Here is a 14730-nt window from a genome sequence, read left to right as displayed (position 1 = left end):
ACAGGTGCCCACCACAATGCTTGGCTATTTTTTGGTGCAGCTGTCATTGTTATTTGGCGGGCTGGGCTGGATTCAAACCCGCCACATTAGGTGTATGTGGCTGGCACCTTAGCCACTTGAGCCACAGGCGCCAAGCCAAATATTTTTGAAAATATAAATTTATAATAATGTGTACTTTTACCAAAGGGATTAACCCCATGTATGCTCAAACTTTTGAATCCAACTGCAAATTTACAGAAATAGAGAACAGAGGAGCATGTTGAAATACACCCTTAGTGTACTGTGTGCAAAATCCAGACCACGGGGAACCCTGTAAGTCAAACAACTGAATTCTTTAATAGATAACATTGTAGGAAAAAAAGATGGGGGAACCCTATAGATTAAAGAAGACTTAAAAGACATAAAATTAAAGACCAAAACTAATCTGTAATGCCTAGGGATACACTTAAATTAAGGTGACCAGATTTTAACACTGGTAATGCGGGACATCATTGGGGGGTGCAGGGCCTGGGGAGTGGGGCCTGACAACAATGCAAACTTTGATAAGCAGTTCTTGATAATCAGTTCTCAACAATTATTTGTTATTATTAAAGTTTAATATTATAAAATTAACAAAAATAATACAAAACGCATATCCTGGCGAAATAGCCACATGGCAGCCGAAAACTGTATATTTCCTTCCTGTTCTCCCATGTTCCCTAGCTTGTCATGCATTCTTTCCAAAAATCGGGGCTTTTTTAAAAACGCCGCAGGACGCAGACAAATTGTTAAAAATTGGGACTGTCCTGCCAAAGCCGGACGTCTGGTGGGTGACCTTACTTGGGGGGAGGGCTACTTGTTGGTTCTAGACAGTTTGGCTCCTTCTGAGCTAAACGTTCTTAGCTAGAAGCAAGGGAGGGAGCCAGTCTCCTTCTGATACCCTGCCCAGGAGGGGAGTAGGGAGTTTACATTAGCCTTTTCATTTCCAAGTGAAGTTACATTAACCTCTTCATTCCCAAATGGAGTTACATTAACCTTTTCAGCAGCCAAACCGTATATTCCCTTTCCATTCTCCCACTGTTCCCTCACTTGTCATGCATTCTTTCCAAAAATCGGGACTTTTTTAAAAACACCACGGGATGCGGGACAAATTGTTAAAAATTGGGACTGTCCCGGCAAAAGCGGGATGTCTGGTCACCTTAAATGCAAAAAAAGTGAGTACTATAAAAGGAGATGATTACTTTGAGAGGAGGGAAGGACTTGGGATTGGGATGGAGCAAATGGATGGGCTTCTGGTATGGCTGACAAAGTTGTATTCCTTGATCTGAGAAGTGATTACAAGGATATTCAGTTTATAATAAACCACTAAACTGTTAGAGAAGCTAACAAAAATAAAGAGTTTCCCGCTCACTACCCTCATTCTAAATTCCAAAGAATATAATTCTGTAGGAAGAAAATGGAACTTAGAACCTTGGAATCTGAGATGCAAAAAAAAAAAAAAAAAGAAAAGAAAGAAAGAAAAGAAAAGAAAAAGAAAAAAGACTTTAGGAAAACTAGATCCTGAAAGGAATCTAACCTGAAGAAAAATAGTTTAGGTGCATACACGGGCATTTTGAATTATATGCAAAGCAAGAAGCCACTTTCAGTTTCTTGTTCAACCTCCAGAGGCTACAGAAAATGTCAGAGGACCCATTAAAATGTGATTGTGCAATTTACGTTTAAAATAAAATTCAGATTTACACACAACTACACAAAGAAAAATAGTCTAGAAAAGTATAATAAATTGACAACACATGTTTATCTCCCTTCTAAGACTCTCACTGAAATGAAACAGGAATAAAATTACAAAGCTGCAAGGTGGCTGTATTTGTGCAAAATACAAGGTCCTAGGGAGGAAGGACTTGGAACTTGGAGGTAGAAGATATCTTGGAAAGCAGAAATGAGGTGCAGTACTTACATGAAGCAGATTGAATGAAAGTCTGTATGCTGAACAATGGCTCCTCATTCCCCAGTTTTTCCCCAGCCCTGATCTTGTAACACCTCATAAGCAGATACTGGAATATTCTCGTTTTGAGAAACTTGATGGCTTCAGGTTGTCATTATTAGCTGTATTTTATTTTGTTAGGTTAGAAAAAACACCAGAAGCAGTTGAGGGACAAGGAAGTGGGTCCTCTAGGGATGAGGGGGCATTCTGAGTAAACTGTGTGTCCTGTCCCTGTGGTTTGACCGCAGTCTGTCAAAGCAAGAAGCCACTTTCAGTTTCTTGAAATGAGGTCAGGTGTGGAATTTTCTACTTGTGGTATCAATCAGGGATCACAAAGTTTTGGATTTTGGATCATTTCTGATTTCAACAACAGAGTACTATTGGGTGTTGCTCTTGAAAACATTCCTTGTCATTGATTACAAACCAGGGCCTGGGTCATAGGCCAGTAATGTTAATACTTTTCCACTAGAGAAGGAGAGATTTGCTACCTGGGCATTTTGCTTAGCAGCTCCTAATCTCATTATCCAATCTCATTATCTCCAAGTCTGGCTGCCGTCATTTCAGGAATGGTATATACCCATGGTTCTTAATTTTGACTGGACACTAGAATTTTCGAGGAGTCCTTAAAGAATGACCCTCCCCTAAAGATTCTGATTTAGCTGGTCTTGGTTAGGGTTCAGCCATCTATATTTTAAAAATACTCTCCAAGCAATTCTACTGTGCAACCAAAATTGAGAGTTACTGACATACATTGAGTCTTCAGATAACTCTAGTTCTAACTGGAGTGTTATTCTTTCTGAATTCCTCAAGTGAGCGTGTAGGGTTTCTCCACCCACTTTGTTAGGTAGGCAAAAAGGGACCTCTGAGATTCTCCTGGGGATGAAAGTGGGTGCCTTGCCTTTGTCCTGCCTTGAGCACTTGCCCCACCTGGGAAGAACAAGTACAGGCACTCCCCTTGGCCCTGCCTCACCCTTGATCCTACCAGTAGCACCTGTTACACCTGAACCAAGGAGAAACAGCCTGTAGGCCTGGCTGCCCAGGAACAATAGGATTTGGAAGGTGACCTAGTGTAATCTAACAATAATAATCATGTCCTTAACTGTCTATCATAGTGGTTCCATGGTGACCTCTGAACCACAAGGAGGGCCCAGTCTATTTATTTATTTATTTAATTGAGACAGAGTCTCACTTTGTCACTCTCAGCAGAGTGCCCTGGTGTCATAGGTCACAGCAACCTCAAACTCTTGAGCTCAAGTGATTCTCTTGCCTCCATCTCCCTAGTAGCTGGGACTACTGGGGCCCACCACAACACCTATTTTGTTTGTTTGTTTGTTTGTTAAGCAGGCTGGGGCTGGGTTCGAACCCACCAGCCCTGGAGCATGTGGCCAGCACCCTAACCACTGAGCTATGGGTGCTATTTATTTTGAGACAGAGTCTCACTTTGTCACCCCCTGTAGAGTGCATGGTGTCATAGGTCCCAGCAACCTCAGACTCTTGGGTTTAAGTTATCCTCTTACCTCAAACTCCCAAGTAGCTGAGACTACAGGTGCCCACCACAATGCTCTGCTATTTTTAGAGATAGTGTCTTGCTCTGGCTTGGGCTGGTCTTGAACCTGTGAGCTGAGACATTCCACCTACCTTGACCCCCTAGAGTGCTAGGATTACAGGAGTGAGTCACCATGCCTGGACCTTATTATTTCTTTTGTTGTTGTTGTTGTTTTCTTTGAGACAGAATCTCAAGCTGTAGCCCTGGGTAGAGTTCCGTGGCATCACAGCTCATAGCAACCTCCAACTCTTGGGCTCAAGTGGTCCTCTTGCCTCAGTTTTTCTATTTGTAGTAGAGACAGAATCTTGCTTTTGCTCAGGTTGGTCTTGAACTCATTAGCTCAAGCAGTGCACCTACCTTTGCCTCCCAGAGTGTTAGGATTATAGGCGTTAGCCACCATGCCTGGCTGGAGAGCCCAATCTAGATACCATAAAACAAGACTCCAGACCATAACCAAAGCCTTTTTGTTATGACAAGGGGGCCTGTTCATAATCTGTGGTAAACATGTCTTGCTCTGTAAACCTATATCTTGCTCTTGCTCTGTAAACCTATCTTTCTCTTCTTCAGTAAACTTTGTTTCACTCTTGCCTTTCTTTTGGTGGGTCTGCTCATTCTTTGGCGAAGAGCACACCAAGAACCCAGAACTCAGACAACTACCTGAACCTGACACCTCCAGTCACAAATCCATTTCTATACACATTTACTGAGCATTTTAAGCACCAGCTACTATGCCAGATACTGTGCTACAAATAGGAGAGGAATACTGTCTTTGTAGTTGAGAGTCTGATAGAAAAGAGGGGAGAGATTGGCAGATAAATAAGCACAGGGTAAAATGTGAACCCAAAGGGGGGAGTAGTCAATTCTAGCCTCAAGGGTACAGGTGAGAATCAGGGAAGGCTTTATATAGGAAGGTAGCTTTGAGTTAAGTGGAATCTTTAAAGCATTATAAGAATGCAGTAGGGAGAGTGATTTCAGGGAGAGAGCAAAGTTCATGGAAATAGCCATGATACTGACAAACTCAAGTAGACCTGAGTAGAGATAAATCTGGGAAAATAGGGAGGGACTGGATTACAAAGGGCTTTTGTCTTATATGAGAGAGTCTGGACTTTATCCTGTAGACAGCAGAAGGTATCAAAGAGCTTTAACCAGGGCATTTTGCTCAGCAGCTCCTTAGAAATCCAATCTCATCATCTCCAGTGAACCTGATCATATCTATTTTTCCAGAAATATCTCTCTGGTAATAGCAGGAGATGAGTTGGAATGGTGTAATGTTGAAGACATGGACTCCAGTTGGGAGACTATAGTCTAGATAAGGAGAACTTGAACCAAGAAAATAGCAATGGGAATATAAAGGAGAGGAGACATTTGAGTGAAATTAGGGAAGCACAGTCTGTAGAATTTGGTACTGAATAGGTCTGGAGAGAGAGGAGGAGGCCTGTGGCTTGGATGACTGAGTAAACTGTGATGCCGCTCATGGAAATGGAGCACGAGACGGTAAAAGTAGGGAGCCGTGACTTGCAGTTGGGGATCTAAGGGGCATCAGCTATTGAATATACTGTATCTGTAAAGATATGAACCAAAAGTCATAAGCATATAGATTAGCGGTTCTCAACCTGTGGGTTGTGACCCCTTTGGGGGTCAAACCACCCTTTCACAGGGGTCGCCTAAATACATCCTATATCTCAGATATATACATTACGATTCATAACAGTAGTAAAATTACAGTTATGAAGTAGCAACAAAAATAATTTCATGGTTGGGGGTCAGCACAGCATGAGGAACTGTATTAAAGGGTCGCAGCATTAGGAGGGTTGAGAACCACTGATATAGGTGATTTTTGAAGTGATGAGTGGATGGAAAACTCTATGAAAAGAAAAGAAATCCAAGAACAGAGACCAAAGTAATATTGAAGGGAAAAAAATGATTGAGAAGGGATAGTTGGTGAGTTGGGAAGGGAAGTAAGATTGAGTGAGAAGACAGACTTTCCATAAGAAGAGAGTTGTATTAGTAAGGGTTTTACGAAAAGAACCAATAGAATATATCTATCTTGAAGCATTCTTCATCACTGATTACAAACCTGTTAGTGCCTGGGTCACAGGCCAGTGTTGTTTATGTCTTTCCTTGGGAGAAGGAACTATATGCATATGAAGAGATTTATTATAAAGAATTGGTATACATGATTATGGAGACTGAGTAGTTCCATGATCTGCTGTTTGCAAACTGGAGACCCAAAAAGCCTGTGGTATAATCCTAGTCCAAGTTAAAAAACCTGAGAACCAGGGGAACTAATGGTGTGAATCCCAGTCCTAGGTCAGAAGAAGATCAATGTTCTAGCTCAAGCAGGCAGGAAGGAAACAAATATGGGGAGAATTCCCCCTTTATCCTCCACTTTTTGTTCTATTTAGGTCCTCAACAATTTGGTTGGTGGCCATTCACATGGGAGAGGGAAGTCTACTGAGTCCACCAATTCAAATGCTAACCTCATCAGGAAATAGTCTCACAGACACAGAAATAATGTATAATCTGGGCACTACATGGCCCAGGCAAGTTAACACATAGAACTAGCTATCTCAGGAGCTACACCTGGTGTCAAAATCATAAAGAAATCAGGAAGGATGAAAACTGTGTTAGGTATTTTCTTTTTTGAATACCCTCCTCCCCCTTTGATAGTAAAATAACTTAGGAGACCTGGAAAAATAGAGTTGGACCCCCACTTAGGTTAATTAATTGGTAATTTATTTTACCTGCTGCAGGGGCTGCTGCTCCGAGAGACAGTCAGCAGCCTAGGTGTGAGAGTAAGTTGCCTTTTATAGGCTTTGGGCAAGCATATTATAGAAGCAAAACGTGGTTGGTTAAGGGAGGGTTACAACTTGGGTAGTCATGGATACAGCAATGGAACAATAATTAATACAACTTCAGTTGACAATGGATACATCTCATATCACAATGGTTATGGTTATACAACAGTAATTAATTAAGTCTCAGTGAGTTTTCCACCATTGTTCATCTACTGAGAACTTGGGGGTTTTATGAAACTTGGGACTTTTCTTCCTTATACCTGAAGCTTGTTCTTGGCAACCCTAGGGGAAGGAGGGGTCCTGGGAACGTGTCTAGGAAGCACTGTTCTCAGCCACCATGGGGGGAGGAGGGACTTGCTTTGTTCCTGAGTTGACTTTGGGGGGAGAAGGGAGGAGGAGGGAAATGGGCTGGGGGTGGGGGGGACAGATGAGGGCTGGGGAACAGGAGTGGGCAGAGGAAAGAGGGCTGGGTTACAACAATAGTAGCACCCAATATCCTGCTCCTGAACAACCCAATATACACAGCTGTGGTAGGACTGTCAGGATATTCTGCCTTGCCACCCTGAGCCATGGAGTGAGCATGCCACCCAAGCTTAGCAAAGTGGACCGGGAATTGGAAACTTGAGTCAAGGATGGAGTAATATGTTTTTTTTTTCTTTTCTTTCCTTTTTATTTGTTAATATTTTTGAGACAGAGTCTCACTTTGTCACTCTTGGTAGATTGCTCTGATGTCATTGCTCACGGCAACCTCAAACTCCTTGGTTCAAGTGAGCCTCTTGCCTCAGGCTCCCAATTAGCTGGGAATATAGTGTCCACTACAATGCTCTGCTATTTTTAGAGACAGGATCTCGCTTTTGCTCAGGCTGGTCTTAAACTCCTCAGAGTGTTGGGATTACAGGTGTGAGCCACCGCCCAGCCAAGGATGGAGTAATTTGAATGGCAACAGAGGATCCTTATCTGATAAGACTGATGATTATCTCTTGCTACTATACTTCTTCCTTTATTTTTAGGAAGTGTAATATTCTCTCTATCTATCTATGAGACAAGGTCTCACTTTTTTGTCTGGAATTGAACTCTAGAATCTACCTCAGCCTGTGAGTAGATGGGACTATGGCAGGTACCACTGTGCCTGGCTCCAACACACTTTCCATACATTTCCCTTAAGTTTAAACTAGCCAGGGCTGGCATAGGATCCTTCCAACTAGTGTAAGAACCTGAATCTGGCCATTAGGAAGTCACAGATGGCTTTGCCTGACTAGTTTTGTGGGGCAAAGAATGAAAGGCTGACTGAAAGGAGAATGAAAGGTGAGAAAGTAGATAATAAAAGCATTCTAACTTTTAAGGAGTTTGTTTTGGAATAGAAGCTGTGAAAGTGGCTAATCATTTTTAACCATGTTTGAATCCATATTTTGAGAGGGCAACTGGAAACAGAGTCCTCAAAACTTGGACAGCCATAAATGTTGTTTTATTATGAATTTCTCTAATTTGTAGGAAGACAAACTAATTATTATAAACAGCTTCAACTATTCTTACTAGTAATATATGGCAAACCTGCCCCTAGGAAGTCAAATTGGTCTTTAAAATGTTTAATTCAGAAGGAGGGTCTTTTGATTTGAAACACTGGTAGAAAACAATTTGTAAAAAGTAAAACCACTTCCAACAACTTCTTTTGTAAATAATATGCCCAAAGCTCAAAATCAATTATTAAATTGAAAAATAATTTGATCTTGGTACTTTTAGAAATACACATAAAATAAGGCATCTTTTTCTTCTCTAGCTAAACTCGGAGTGATTTTCTGCCCCCCAGTGATTATTAAGTATTAATTAAGTGTTATGAAATTTGTCATCTGTTTACTATATTTTATATTGTGATAAGAATATATATTTTTTATAACCAAAGTTTGGATCTTAGGAATTCTAAGTGGTTTGGAAACATGTCATAATTTGTAAAAGGTACAGTAACTCTTAAAAATAGGCTGAATTAATAAAATAACTGTGACCCTCCTTATATAACTAACATAAATGGATAGGACTTTAGGCTACCAGTAGGTGGAGGAATTTCCAAAGCTAAGAACACGAGCTCCAAACCCGACTTCAGAACCTGAAGAAAATGGCTATGACATAAGGGGAAAAGGAATCCAAAAAGAAATGCCTTGGGGAAATGTGAGGAGTGTGATGCCAGGCAGAAAGGTCAGGGATGGAGGCTGAGCTTGGCTTTGGACCAGTCAGCAGCAGAAGGGCAAATATTTATAAAATATAAAGTTTTGGTACAAATGAATGTAAACACATTGATTTGCTTTTGCTGCTCCTTTATTAGCACTAAAAATAAACAATCCAGAGAGAAAACCACAGAAACTCCTGAGTCCCCAGGTCATTGTAGCCTTTCTAAGCCTGGACTCAAATTCTTCCCTTAGAATATTACTGGTGACTGTGTCACCCCATGCTCCAAGGTGGAGCCCACAAGCCTGAACACTGCTGTCCCTTGCTCAGTTACTCATATAAAGTTATTTCTTTTATTACATTATCTTATATTATCATTATCATGGAGTGAGCCCCCACCCCCTGCATGGCCTATATGGAGTTGTACCCACACAGCACACACATAACTGAAACATCAACTAAACATCATCAAATTCCCATTCTGTTGTTGGCTCTCCCCAGCTCTTGCAGTCAAGTGAATGAAAAATTCCACCATTCTCCTGGTTTCTGCTCCACTTTCTCTCTGTTTATGGGGTTTTGTTGACCTGTATACTCTTCAAAGTTTGATGTCCTGGCTCATATTATTCCTACTAAAGCATCATTGAGAGCTTATCTTCTTTTTTATACAATGGCCTCCCCCCTCATCAATTAATAGGCCATATCATGCTTTTGCATATTAGTTTAGAAAATTACTAAGTTTGGTGGTATCTTGTGCCCATGAGGTTTGGAGAAAGGTGCACTCATAGGTAGTTCATGGAGGTATATGTTTGCACAACTTTTTGGAAGAATCAGTTATGATTCTTGTGACTCATTAAGTCTCCTTTTAGGACTCTACCTTTCAGAAATATGAGTGCTAGAGTATAAAGACTCAAGTCAAGCATATTTCCTATGTGATTATTTATAAAAGCAAAACAATGGAAATCAATGAGGTAGCCATCAAAAATTTAAAGATTAGAGAGCAGAATGATAGTATGTCAGACCATGCACAGTGGCCCACACCTGTAATCTGTGCTTTGGAAGGCTGAGGTGGGAGGATCACTTGAGGCCAGGAGTTCAAGACCAGCCTGGGCAACATAGTGAGACCCCCAGTTCCCCTAAGTAAAAAAACAAGAAAAATACAACATACAGTTTGTCAATAAATCCAATAACTAGTTCTTTCACAAAAAAACCCAGTGCAATACATAAAATTCTGGCAATGTTAATTGTAAAAAAGGAGAAAGTGGGCCAGGTGTGGTGGCATGTGCCAGCTACTTAGGAGGCAGAGGCAGGAGGATCTCTTGAGCCCAGGAGATTGATATTGCAGTGAGCTATGATGATACCACTGCACTCTAGCCCAGGGTGACAGAGCAAGAGAGCAAGACCCTATCTCAAAAAAAAAAAAAAAAAAGAGAAGAAATTATAATTATAGAACATTAAGGATGGGAAAAAATATAGTATATTAAAACTACAGAAACAGTTAAAAAAATAAGATGTTCAACTTGATTCCAACAAATTTGAAAACCCAGAGGTAATAGATCATTTCCTAGAAAAAGATAATTTACTGACTCAAACAAAAGACAAAAACCTAAAGACATGTATAACCACTGAAGAAATCTAAAAGTTAATATGAGAACTAAGTATTAGGAGAACTAAATCTATGGCACCGTATATATATATATATACATATATATGTATATATAGTATATAGTGTTTTATAGCTCTTGAGTTCTGAGATACTGTCTATATAATTTTTGCATTTCAGAATTTGGGGTATTAATTTTCAATAATTATGTGGTTAATTTTTTTTTTTTTTCAGTTTTTTGTTGGGGCTGGGTTTGAACCCACCACCTCCAGGATATGGGGCCGGCGCCCTACTCTTTTGAGCCACAGGCACTGCCCAACATGGTTAATTTTTTATTTTAAAAATGTGTTCCATAATGTATTGGAAAAATAGTTTATATATTAATTGGCAGTTTCTAGCTAACTTTCAAAAGCCAGAATAGTCCTTATTTATTTGCCTATTTTCTTTTCTTTTCTTTTTTTATTTTATTTCGTTGCTTATTTTTTCTTATTTTTTTTTTTTTTTTGTCGAGACAGAGTCCCACCCAGCATGAAAAATAATACATGCTTATTATAACAAATTCAAAACCATAAGGAAAGATGCTTATCTTTGTACCTCTAAGGACTACCACTCACTGGTAAGCAAGTGCAGATCTTTCTACATTCTTCATTGCTTTTTAAAACATAAAAAATAACTTTTATGTTTTAATTCCTTTATTTTTACTAATATATTTCTCTTATATTCCTTTACTATAAATTATGATTTCCTTCCCTAGGTTTCTGGCTAGATACTTATTGTTCTATTATACCTTTTTTTAAGCACATAGTTAGGATAGATCTCATTTTATAGCCTTTTATATGTAGGGCTTCATTGTCACTAAATTGTTGTTGCAGTACTGCTTTCTCCTTTGATTCAAGAATTATGTCAAAGAGTAATTAATTAAACTTTTACAATGCTTATCTTACTTTCATTAATTTTTTCTTCTGTCTTTTAGCTTTATTGTCTTGTACTCAGAGACTGTGGCCCATGTAATATTTACTTCTCTCTTTTTTTTAAGACAAAGTCTAACTATGTCACCCTTAGTAGAGTGCTGTGACATCACAGCTCACAGCAACCTCTAACTCTTGGGCTTAAGTGGTTCTCTTGCCTTAGCCTCCCAAGTAGCTGGGACTACAGGTACTTGCCATGAGGGCTGGCTGTTTTTTGTTGTAGTTGTCCTTAGCTGGACCAGGCCAGGCTCAAACCTGCCCGTAACCATTGTGCTATGGACACCAAATCTAATATTTACTTCGTGACTTTAAGATTTTCATTCTATCTGCTTCAGTGCCTGTTGCTCAAGTGGCTAAGGCACCAGCCACATACGCCAGAGCTGGTGGGTTTGAATCCAGCCCTGGCCTGCGAAATAACAATGACAACCAAAAAATAGCTGGGCACTGTGGCGGGCACCTGAAGTCCCAGTTACTTGGGAAGCTGAGGCATGAGAATCACTTAAGCCCAGGAGTTGGAAGTTGCCGTGAGCTGTGATGCCATAGCACTCTACTCAGTGCAACAGCTTGAGGCTTGGTCTCAAAAAAAAAAAAATTTTTCACTTTGTTTATAAAATAAGAGTAAGTTCATAAGATACAGGAAACACAAGTATATTCTTTTTTTTTTTTTTTTTTTTTTAGACAGAGCCTCAAGCTGTCCCCCTGGGTAGAGTGCCATGGCATTACAGCTCACAGCAACCTCCAACTCCTGGGCTCAAGCGAGTCTCCTGCCTCCGCCTCCCAAGTAGCTGGGACCACAGGCGCCCGCCACAACGCCCGGCTATTTTTTGGTTGCAGCCGTCATTGTTGTTTGGCGGGTCCGGGCTGGGGATTCGAACCCGCCACCTTAGGTGTACGTGGCTGGCGCCTTAGCCGGTTGAGCCATAGGCGCCGAGCCAACACAAGTATATTCTATATTTTTAGTTCTCATAATATTTGAAATAAGTCTTGTTAATTATATGATTTAGATGTCTTATATTGATGTCAAAAAAAATTTTTTTTGCCTAGTCCATCTGTCAAAGACAGAAATACAAATGACATCGTACTACTTTCATATTTATAAAAACCCTCATTTTGCATTTTTAACATTAATGTACTTAATGTATTAACATTTAATATGTTTTCATGAAAAACAATTCAACACTGTGGCAAGTAGAATTCTAAGATGGTCTCCAAAATCCTTGCTGCTTGGTATTCAAGCCAGGTCTGAAGAGTGTAAGATCTGCGTGCGAGAGATCTGTGAGTGTGATGGGATGTTGCCGTCATGATTAGGTTATGTTTCATTGAAGGTGGAGGGATTTTACAAATACAGCTAAGGTCCCTAATCACTCAGCCTTCAGTTAATCAGAAGGCACATTAACCTGGTAGGCTGACCAAATCAAGCTAGCCCTTTTAAAAGAGAGTTTAAAGGGAGGAGATTGAGGACTTCAGAGAGATTTGGAGTGAGAAAGCCTCACGCTGGCCTTGAAGAAGCAACAACCTTGTCTTAACTGTCTATGGAAAGGGTGTGAGGCAAGGACTCCAGGGAGGCTTCTAGGAGCTAAGAGTTGTTGAGCATCAGTAAACAATACACCCAAAATGAAAACCTTAGTAGTAGTCTCAGAAGCAAAAGTTTTTATTTGTTTTTTTTTTTTTTTTTGAGCTTGAGTCTCACTCTTGCCCAGGCTAGATTTCCGTGGTGTCAGCCTTACTCACTACAACCTCAAACTCCTTGGTTCAAGTGATCCTCCTGCCTCAGCCTCCTGACTAGCTGAGACAACAGGCGCATACCACCAAGCCCAGCTAAGTTTTCTGTTTTTCGTAGAAACAGGGTCTCACTCTTGCTCAGGTTGGCCTTGAAGTCCTGAGCTCCAGGGATCTTCCTGCTTTGGCCTCCTAGAGTGCTAGGATTACAGATGTGGGCTACCATGCCTGACCAGAAGCAAAAGTTTTCTGGTTTTCGCTGGCTGTCCTGTCCTTCAGTCCCATTCTTTTCTGAGGCTAACATAGAAACTAGACTCCCTCTTCCGGCAAGGCAGGTCATAAAAATCAGAACTCCATTTCCCTAGAGCCAGCCATAAAAAAATCTAAAAATATTACTTTATCTTTCCCTCTGCCTTTCTGTGTTAAAACTAGCCAGAAAGCAACTATCTGATCTACCTTGTTTGACTGTAGGCTGCAAGACCCCCGTTCCAGACAGAGCCCTGCCCCACACCTGGAAGGAAGGAATGCTGCTCAGAGAGGCTAAGAAGAATCTAGATAGGGTTTCCCTATCTTGCAGGGTTTCCCCCCTCAGTCTGTTAGCATTAGATCATTTCTTTTTGGTCCAATCATATTACGACAGGGCTGTACATACAATGTTGAACCTAAGCATAAAAATGGACAGTTTTCCCTATGTCTTTGAGTCTTCACTCCTGTGTGTACAGGTTAATAATACATTTGTATGCCTTTTTTCTAGCTCATCTGCCTTTTCTGAGTTGAATTTTCAGTGAAACTTCAAAGAGCAAAGGGGATCTTTCCCATGCCCCCAGCCTACATCTAGCAAGAAAACAGAGACCTTAGTCTTACAGTCTCAAAAACTGAATTTGCTAATAACCTGAGGGTCCGGAAGAGGAACCCATATGCTGGATGAGTCCAGATGAGAACACAGATCAGCTGGCACCTCCATTTGACAAGAGCATATTATACACTTGAGCCCAGATGTCTTCTTTTTTTTAATTGTTTGGGATTCACTGAAGGTACAAAGAATTAGGTTATGCTGATTGCATTTGTTAGGTAGATTCCCTCTTACAATTTGTCCCATCCCTAAGAGATGTGCCCTACACTGTGACTGCCCCCATCTTCCTCCCTCCTACCCTCTCCCTGCTCCATCATTCCCCTCCCTTCCACCAATTATTAGGTCATCTATCGTCTTTATATTAGAATTGAGTACACTGGATTCTTGGTTCTTCATTCTGGTCATGCTTTACTAAGAAGAATGCATTCCACCCCAATCTGGGTTAATGCCACCAATCCAGGAATGGATTAACAAGCTGTGGCATATGTATACCATGGAATACTATTCAGACATTAAAAGAGATGGTGCCCAGACTTCTGACCTACAGAAACTATGAGATAATCAGTGAGCCACTGATTTCAAGCCACTAAGTTTGTGGAAATATATTATGCAGCAAGAGAAAACTAATACAAACATATAAAGATCCTCAGTGTGAAATTATATCCTTCATCATTATAAAATAAAATTTATTGTTCCATTTAATGTATTGCTTTCAATTTTATTTTACCATATGTATTACTCATTTTGTGACCTCAGCTTTCTGGTTTGTTTTCATTTGCTAATCTTTTGCCCCCATCCTTTTGGTTGTAATGTTGTGAGATGCTTTATTTAATTAATTTATTTATTTTTGAGACAGAGTCTCACTATGGCACCCTCAGTAGAGTGCTGTGGCATCACAGCTCACTGCAACCTCAAACTCCTGGGCTTAAGCAATTCTCTTGCCTCAGCCTCCCAAGTAGCTGGGACTACAGGTGCCTGCCTCAATGGCTGGCTATTTTTGTTGTTGTTATTTTTAGAGATAGAGTCTTACTTTATTGCCCTTGGTAGAGTGCTGTGATTAAGCCCTCCAACTCCTGGGCTTAAGCGATTCTCTTGCCTCAGCCTCCCAAGTAGCTGAGACTAC

This window comes from Otolemur garnettii, unplaced genomic scaffold (genome assembly GCF_000181295.1).
Source record: "Otolemur garnettii isolate 467f Iridium unplaced genomic scaffold, OtoGar3 scaffold00026, whole genome shotgun sequence".
Classification (NCBI taxonomy): Eukaryota; Metazoa; Chordata; class Mammalia; order Primates; family Galagidae; genus Otolemur; species Otolemur garnettii.
Note: the sequence above shows the minus strand (reverse complement) of the source record.